We start from the raw sequence: 9,591 nt of genomic DNA, 5'->3' as shown, positions 1-9,591 counted from the left end.
CATATAAATAGGCATTCTGTGGAACAGAAAATTCAGTTGCCAGTAAACCTACGAAAAGGTGCTCAAATTCATTAGTAGTTAGAGAAATGCAAATTAAAGTAATAATGAGGTTATTCATTACCTCTACCTGATTGTTAGAAACAGTAGTGCCAACTACTGGTGGTGGGACGTAGAGAAAAAGGTACTTGCCTACTTTGCCAAAGGAAATATGAATTATTTCAGTCCTTTTGTAAAGAGATCTGGCAACTTCTTCTAAAAATAAAAGTATATCTTTTCTTCAACCTAGCATTCCCTCTTGAAGACTTTCTTCTATACAAATGAACCCATCCTGATTTGAAAGGATTTCTGTAAGATACTGTGTTTTTTTGTTCTCTCTCTCTCTCTTTTCTCTTGGCTGCAGAAAGCTTTATTTTTCCCATTTGGTCCAAGGCTTGGGAGAGGGCTCCAGGGTGGTTAAAAAGCTGTGAGAAGCTGCAGAGAGGGGCTTCAGGTAGAAGCCCTGACACCAGAGGGGCTCCTCAAAGGCCACTGAGCTCCAAAGGCTCCTAGTCATGACTGAGGGTAAGCCTGTCAAAGACATACTCGTCCAGCCCAGCCTGGGGACCAGCCAGCCTGCGGAGGTTGGTCACGTGATCGCTCAGCTTCTTGACGGCTTTTACCTGCTCATCTAGGAAGTGGCTCTCCAGGAAGTCACAGAGGTGGGGGTCTGCGCGGGCAGAACCCACAGCGTGCGGATCCAGAAGGGCCTGGTTCAGGTTCAGGTTCAGGTTCTTCTCCCTGAGAACGGCGGCTTCCACAGCGTCCTGGGTTTTACCCCACTCATCTTGCTATGGCTTCTGCCCGTCCTGGAAAAGGGCGTGGCAGCCGCACTGGTTTTGCATTTTCAAGAGACGCTCGGCGCCCTCGTGCTTCTCCTGTGTCAATCCATGGAAAAAGTGGCCCATGCCCTCCAGAGCCACATTGTCGCGGTCAAAATAGAAGCCCAGAGAGAGGTAAGTGTAGAAGGCCCGCAGGGGCACGTTGGCCAGGCGATGGACAGCGGCCTCCACCCCAGGGGAAAAATTCTGACGAATCTGGGAGCTCATAGTTAACGGGTAATAAGGAGCGAAGCTCAGAAAATGGCGTTAGCTGGTCCCGGAGGCCGAGGATAGCTGAGTGGCTGGTTCCCGAGGTTGCGACTGGAAAAAAGGTTGGAGGGTGGTTGGAGGCTGGAGGAAGGGGCGTTGCTGGGTCTGTTCTGGCCAAACACCGTGGAAGCAAGAGACAGAGCCGGGGGCACTGCCGAGTGCACTGCAAGACTAAGATATTGTTAAGTGAGAAAAACAAGGTGCCAGGATATGTAGATAATATGATTCAGTTTTTATAAGAGAAAACTTCCATGGAAGTCCAGTGGTTAAGAATCCGTCTTGCAATGCAGGGGACGCTGGTTCGGTCCCTGGTCGGAGAACTAAGATCCCACATGCCTCGGGTGCAACTACTGAGCCCGCGTGCTCTGGAGCCCGCGTGCCGCAGCGAAAGATCCCGCGTGCCACAACAAAGACCCCATGCACCAAGGGGGGAAAACCGCGGTGGGGTGGGGATGGTGGTGTGCTGAATTGGGTGATTGGGATTGACATGTATACACTGATGTGTATAAAATTGATGACTAAGAAGAACCTGCAGTATAACAAAACAAACAAAAAAAACCCAACTAATACTAAACTTTCTTTGGGTTATTTGTATGGAAATATGTTAATATAAATGTTTCAGACATTACATGAAATTTCTAAAAATCTTAAAAAAAAAAAAAAGACCCCATGCAGCCAAAAAATAAATAACGATTAAAAAAAGTCAAAAAAAGATAATATGATTCAATTTTCATAAGAGAAACAATGAAAAGCTTCCCCCACTCTGAATATGAAGGTGTGAGATTATATAAATATGGAGAAATACATGGACAGATTCATGCTAGGTTACTGACATGAGTTTTCTGTGGTATTGCATAGAGAGGGGAAGTTAGTAAACCAAGTATAATGTCATCAACAATTTTCTGTGCAATATATTTACTTCTTTTTCCAATTAAAATGTTTATTTTACTGAAATTATTTGTATGAAGGTCAATTTTTTTTCATATATATTTTTTGACAAAGACTCAACTAATTAGCAATTTTTTTCCTACCTAGCTTGACTGGTTATAACTTTTGCTACTGTGAGTTTTCTTTTTGGCCATAACTTTTTGTTTGTTTGTTTGTTTTTCTTTTTTTTTGGCTGCACTGCAGGGCTTGTGGGATCTTAGTTCCCCCACCAGGGATGGAACCAGGGCCCCCAGCAGTGAAAGTGCTGAGTCTTTTTTTTTTCTAAATTTATTTATTTATTTATTTTTGTCTGCATTGGGTCTTTGTTGCTGCGCCTGGGCTTTCTCTAATTGTGGTGAGTGGGGGCTGCTTTTCATTGTGGTGCACTGGCTTCTCATTGTAGTGGCTTCCCTTGTTGCAGAGCACGGGCTCTAGGCATACAGGCTTCAGTAGTTGTGGCATGCGGACTCAGTAGTTGTGACTCACAGGCTTTAGAGTGCAGCCTCAGTAGTTGTGGCGCATGGGCTTAGTTGCTCTGCAGCATGTGGGATCTTCCCGGACCAGGGCTCGAACCTGTGTCCTCTGCATTGGCAGGTGGATTCTTAACCACTGGGCCACCAGGGAAGTCCAAGCTCTGAGTCTTAACCACTGGACTGCCAGGGAATTCCCAAGGCCATTACTTTTCATAAGTACAATTCCCCTGGATCAAATTATCAGATCAAAGTTTTGAGTTCAAATTTTACTGTTTTCAGTAATACCTAAAAGATGTGATTCTTTTAGTCATTTAAAAATCAATAATAAAAAAATAAAAAAGAAAAAAATCAATAATAGATTTTCTTGTTTGAAGCTTTTGCCATTGCAATTTTTGTTTTGGATAGATTATTTCTGCAAGTAATATTTATTATGAATTGGATGTGTTAGTGACTTTACATTTCTTGGCCCAGAGCACAAAGCAAATACATAGAGCAAGGATGTCAGACCTAAGTGCACAATGGGATGAAAATATCTTTGAGGTCGAAAGTTAGGGTCAAAATGCTCTTCTTTGTGCCTGATGTAGACTAAATGCTTGGTAATTACTAATTATTATTACTTGAAAGTGTAAATCAATCCTACTCTATTTAGCCACCCTACTCTCTACAGGGTTTGTGGTTGAGATTAGGGAGACGACAGTTCGTGCAGAGGCGGGCTAGGAGTCAGCAAGTTACCCTTACTAAGTGAGGCAGGCCAAGCAGGAGATGCAGTGGGACCCGGAGGTAATGCTCCAGGCTAAAGGGACGTTTGCTACTCAGCTCCCGCTAACTGTGGGTCCCGTGTTGCCATATCCTTAGATTTTTTTAACAATCTGAAAGTTCACATTTTCAGGTGAAATCTGATATTTAAGCATTGGTGGATAATTTGAATATTATGAAACGTATAATGGGCCAACATTATGTAGTTTCAGTGAAACACGTCTGCAGGCTGCATACTTTTTTTTTTAACATCTTCATTGGAGTATAATTGCTTTACAATGTTGTGTTAGTTTCTGCTGTATAACAAAGTGAATCAGCTATATGTATACATATATCCCCCTATCCCCTCCCTCTTGAGCCTCCCTCCCACCCTCCCTATCCCACCCCTCTAGGTGGTCACAAAGCACCGAGGTGATCTCCCCATGCTATGCATACTAGTTTTTGACTTCAGTGCGGCTCAGCCCAGGGCTGTCCTCATGTTCCCAGTTTGGAAAATGTGATCTATTAGGAAAATGTCATCCTCTGTCTGCAAAGTCCCTCCTGCCAAGGAAATTTGGCTGTAACCCCAGGGTCAGATAAGTCAGGTGTGACCTTGGTCCAGATCTGAAGGATAGAGATGAAGGGAAGTGTGCTAGGGAGGGATTTGTCTAGTTGCACCCTGTAGACTCCCCCATGTATTTCAGGGCACCCCCTTGAAATAGTAGCATGGGATGTTGGCTGTCCAGCAGCAGGTGGCAGCATTAGAACAAAGATTGGCTATGTTAGAACCCATGATATTCTCAATTCCTTCCTTATTTGTATATGAATAAGGGAAGGAATAGATTACCCCAGATCAATTTTAGAGGGAAGAAAATTATTTGCCATACACTTTCAATTTAAAAAAAAGATTTAAGCCCCTACTATATGCCGGCCTCTGGGCTGTGCATTTTCTCAACAGTCATCTTGTTTAAGCCTCACAGCCTGTCATGCAGGCAATTATTTCTCCTGTTTTAAAGATGGGGGGGCTTCCCTGGTGGCGCAGTGGTTGAGAATCTGCCTGCTAATGCAGGGGACACGGGTTCGAGCCCTGGCCTGGGAAGATCCCACATGCCGCGGAGCAACTGGGCCCGTGAGCCACGATTACTGAGCCTGCGCGTCTGGAGCCTGTGCTCCGCAACAAGAGAGGCCGCGATGGTGAGAGGCCCGCGCACCGCGATGAAGAGTGGCCCCCGCTTGCCACAACGAGAGAAAGCCCTCGCACAGAAACGAAGACCCAACACAGCCATAAATAAATAAAAATAAATAAATTTAAAGATGGGGAAATTGAGTTTTAGAAGGCTAAAGGAATCTGCCCAAGGTTGTACTGTTTCTAAGAGGCAGAGTTGGGTCTGGAACTAGATCTTTGACTCTTTTCATGAAATCACACCTGTCACTACCAGCCTTGTAGTTGTGTTGCTGTCTCAATTCTGTTGACGTTTTGCCTGATTGATGCTTTTAAGAAACTCAGACTGTGTTCTGGGACAGAGAAACCCAGCATGGCAGAGTACATTTGCCCTAGATGCCAGCTAGGTGGTTATGCCCCAGAGCTGGTGATTGAGAGAAGGTGGATACTATTATGGAGAAACACCACATTTACGGTCTGGAGGATGGATGTAGAAATTTGATGTGTTTCTCCTTTTTTTATGTAAAAATTCCTGTGACAAGAACAGATTACCTTTTCCCTTTCTTCTTATTGTTCAAAACATTGGCATAGAAAATACATTATCTAAGAAGTTTAATATTTCTTGTGATAAATGCGAAGGGCTGGCCATCATTCCAACCATTTGGTAATTAAAGTTGGAGGATGTTTGCATGACAGACCTACCCTCGGCTATTTCGTATGGTGTCAGACTGTGTTTGATTAAAAAAGATCAATCTCCTGATTTTGTATAAATGGCTTTAGTCTGTTAAAGAATTTGCTAAATAAATTAGCTCAACTAGCAAATTTCAGATTTTTTTCTGGCTTAAGGCAGTGTTGGGTAGAGAACAGATTCAGTACTGTTCCCCTCTTCCTGTGTGACCTTGTGCAAGTAACTCATTCTTCATTGATAAAGCAGGGGATGGGTTGAATGACATCACAGGCTTCTTCCTGCTCTGCAGTCTGTCACTTTCTGGAGTCCCCATGGATCTGTATGGGAACATATCTAAGCCCCCTTCCATGCAAAGGAGCTGCAGAGGTGGGCACAGGGATTACATAAGCCCTTCCACCTTCACAGGAATGATCCCAAGTCACTGGCTAGTTAGGAACCAGTGAAAAAGAACACTATTATATGGCATTTAAAGAGCATGAACTTGAAATCAGACAGTTCTGATCGAGATCCTGGTTCCACTGGTTAATCTTGGGCAAAATCTGAATCTCTCTTTTCTTAGTAGATAGCTAAAGATTTGCTGTGAGTTTTCTTTTTTATTTTTTTATAATTTTTATTGGAGTATAGTATAGTATAGTTACAATGTTTGTTTCAGGTGTACAGCAAAGTGAAACAATTATACGTATACATATATCCACTCTTTCTTTAGATTCTTTTCCCATATAGGTCATTACAGAGTATTGAGTAGAGCTCCATGTGCTATACAGTAAGCCCTTATTAGTTATCTATTTTATATATAGTAGTGTGTATATATCAATCCCAATCTCCCAATTTATCCCTTCCCCCCTTCCCCCCTGGTAGCCATAAGTTTGTTTTCTACATCTATGACTCTATTTCTGTTTTTTTTTTTAAATAAATAAATTTATTTATTTATTTATTTATTTATGGCTGCGTTGGGTCTTTGTTGCTGTGTGCTGGCTTTTCTCTAGTTGCGGCGAGTGGGGGCTACTCTTTGTTGCAGTGCGTGGGCTTCTCGTTGCAGTGGCTTCTCTTGTTGCGGAGCATGGGCTCTAGGCACGTGGGCTCAGTAGTTGTGGCATGTGGGCTCAGTAGTTGTGGCTCACGGGCTCTAGAGCGCAGGCTCAGTAGCTGTGGCTCACAGGCTCAGTTGCTCCGTGGCATGTGGGATCTTCCCGGACCAGGGCTGAAACCCATGTCCCCTGTACTGGCAGGCAGATTCGCAACGACTGCGCCACCAGGGAAGTCCTCTATTTCTGTTTTGTAAATAAGTTCATTTGTACCATTTTTTTTTTAGATTCCACATATAAGTGATATCATATGATATTTGTCTTTCTCTGACTTACTTCACTCAGCATGACAATCTCTAGGTCCATCCATCTTGCTGCAAATGGCATTATTTCATTCTTTTTTATGGCTGAGTAATATTCCATATGTACCACATCTTCTTTACTCACTCCTCTGTTGATGGATATTTAGGTTGCTTCCATGTCTTGGCTATTGTAAATAGTGCTCCAATGAACATTGGGGTGCATGTATCTTTTTTTTTTTTGACTTGAATAGTATATATATATATATATATTTTATACAGCAGGTTCTTATTAGTCATCAGTTTTATACACATCACTGTATACATGTCAATCCCAATCGCCCAATTCATCACACCACCATCGCCACACCCCCGCGGCTTTCCCCCCTTGGTGTCCATACGTTTGTTCTCTACATCTGTGTCTCAACTTCTGCCCTGCAAACTGGTTCATCTGTACTATTTTTCTAGGTTCCACATACATGTGTTAATATACAATATTTGTTTTTCTCTTTCTGACTTACTTCACTCTGTATGACAGTCTCTAGATCCATCCACGTCTCAACAAATGACCCAATTTCGTTCCTTTTTATGGCTGAGTAATATTCCATTGTGTATATGTACCACAACTTCTTTATCCATTCATCTGTTGATGGGCATTTAGGTTGCTTCCATGACCTGGCTATTGTAAATAGTGCTGCAGTGAACATTGGGGTGCATGTATCTTTTTGAACTATGGTCTTCTCCGGATATATGCCCAGAAGTGGGATTGCTGGATCATGTGATAGCTCTATATTTAGTTTTTTAAGGAACCTCCATACTGTTCTCCATAATGGTTGTACCAATTTACATTCCCACCAACAGTTTAGGAGGGTTCCCTTTTATCCACACCCTGTCCAACATTTATTGTTTGTAGACTTTTCTTTTAGATCTTTTTAAAAAAAATTTATTTATTTTATTATTTATTTTAGTTTTGGCTGTGTTGGGTCTTCATTGCTACGCGCCGGCTTTTTCTCTCATTGCGGAGAGCAGGGGCTACTCTTCATTGTGGTGCGCGGGCTTTTCATTGTGGTGGCTTCTTTTGTTGTGGAGCACGGGCTCTAGGCTCATGGGCTTCAGTAACTGTGGCACACGGACTCAGTAGTTGTGGCTCGCGGGCTCCAGAGCGCAGGCTCAGTAGTCGTGGCGCACGGGCTTAGTTGCTCCGCGGCATGTGGAATCTTCCTGGACCAGGGCTCAAACTCGTGTCCCCTGCATTGGCAGGTGGGTTCTTAACCACTGTGCCACCAGGGAAGCCCTGTAGACTTTTTGATGATGACCATTCTGGCTGGTGTGAGGTGGTACCTCATTGTACTTTTGATTTGTATTTCTCTAATAATGAGTGATGTTGAGCATCTTTTCATGTGCTTTTTGGCCATCTGAATGTCTTCTTTGGAGAAATGTCTATTTAGATCTTCCACCCATTTTTTGATTGGATTGTTTGTTTTTTTGATATTGAGCTGCATGAGCTGTTTGTATTGCTGTGGGTTTTAAATGAGTCAGAGTTTATAATGTGACATGGCAGTCACCCAATAAATGATAACTATTTTCACTAGTCAATGTTGTAGGTTAAATTATATCACCTGAAAATTCATATGTTGAAATACTAGCTCTCAGGACTTTGGAATGTGACCTTATTTGGAGATACGGTCTTTTCAGAGGTAATCAAGTTAAAATTGAGGTCACTAAGGTGGACCCTAATCCAATATGATTGGTATCCTTATAAAAAGGGAGAATTTAGACACAGAGACATACATAGAGGAGAGATGATATACATAGACACATCTATGCCTAGGAGAGAGACCTGGAACTGACCCTTCCCTCACAGCCCTCAGAAGAAACAAACCCTGCTGACACCTTGATCTTGGACTTCCAGCCTCCAGAAATAAGAGCCAATAAATTCCTGCTCTTTAAGCCACTCAGTCTGTGGTGCTTCGTTAAGCAGCTCTAGCAGACTAATACAGTTATTTTCACTCAAATTGCCATTCTACTGCCATATTCCCCCGTGCTGAATGCACTTTGCCTCACACTTATATAAGACCAGATCTTTTTGTTGTGGCTTTATGTTCACTGCCTCAGCTGCTCCAAAGTGGTCAGCCAGTCTTTGAGATGATATTGAAATAGTTCACATTTATTGGTACTTTTTAAGTACTTTATATGAATTCCATCACCTAAACCCTCACAACAACTCTCTGAGAAAGATATTATTTCCACCATTTTGCACACCGGAAATTGAGGCATAAATATGTTTAGTAACTTATCCCAAGGTCACACATCTATAAAGTCGTAGAGCCAGGATTTGGATGGACCAAGACACTCTGACCCCAGAGTCCTTGCCCTTAAACTTTATGTGTGCCCTTAACCACCATGCAGTGAAGCTTGAAGATGACAAGGCTTGAAATAAGTCTGAACAGCCACCTTTCATCAGCAGGACCCCTGGAAGAAGGACACCACAGAGAGCTCTGTGTCCTCAGCATCAGCCTCTGAGTACCTCTCTCATCACATCATTGGAACATGCTAGACACACTGGTGCCCACTGCCTGTAGATCACCAAACTGCTAAGGGGTTCCATTGGCCAGAGCCCAGGGCTGTTGCTCTCATTTTAGGCCCTGGACCCTTCATCTTTCAGGCTTCCCCAAAGCTGCCATTGATGAACTTTTTGGTCTTTTGCCCAAGGATCTGATGTAGAAAACTGCTACAGAGAGGCAGAATGACATAGCGGTTAAGAGTGCAGGCTCTGGTGTCAAATGCCTGGGTTTGGACAGTGGCTCTGTTAATTACAGCCTGGGTAAACTTAGGTGATTCATTTAGCCTCAGATCTTCACCTATAAAATGGGGATGACAATAGTACTTATCTCGCAGGGTTTTTGTGGTGAGGATTATTAACACGTGCACACATCTTAGACCAACACAAACTGAGCACTTAACACATCTTGGCTATTATTATACAATATCAATGGAATGGGATGTAATTCCCATTGTAACTGGGAATATACATATACATATAATTGTAACTGCCTAGGAGTGCATCTATTCCAGAAAAAGGACTGATTATATCTAGTCTATAGTAATACATTTATAAAATTTCAATAACCTGAAATCCATATTGTAATAGAAAT

At 42.7% G+C, this 9,591-nt stretch overlaps 1 pseudogene; it reads right to left on the bottom strand.

Annotated features, from left to right (window-relative positions):
* Positions 1 to 545: 545 nt before the first annotated feature.
* On the bottom strand, positions 546 to 1,085 carry LOC118899940 (annotated as a pseudogene).
* Positions 1,086 to 9,591: the final 8,506 nt, after the last annotated feature.

The sequence above is a fragment of the Balaenoptera musculus genome, chromosome 8 (assembly GCF_009873245.2).
Source record: "Balaenoptera musculus isolate JJ_BM4_2016_0621 chromosome 8, mBalMus1.pri.v3, whole genome shotgun sequence".
NCBI lineage: Eukaryota > Metazoa > Chordata > Mammalia > Artiodactyla > Balaenopteridae > Balaenoptera > Balaenoptera musculus.
Note: the sequence above shows the minus strand (reverse complement) of the source record. Positions and strands in the feature narration are given on the sequence as shown.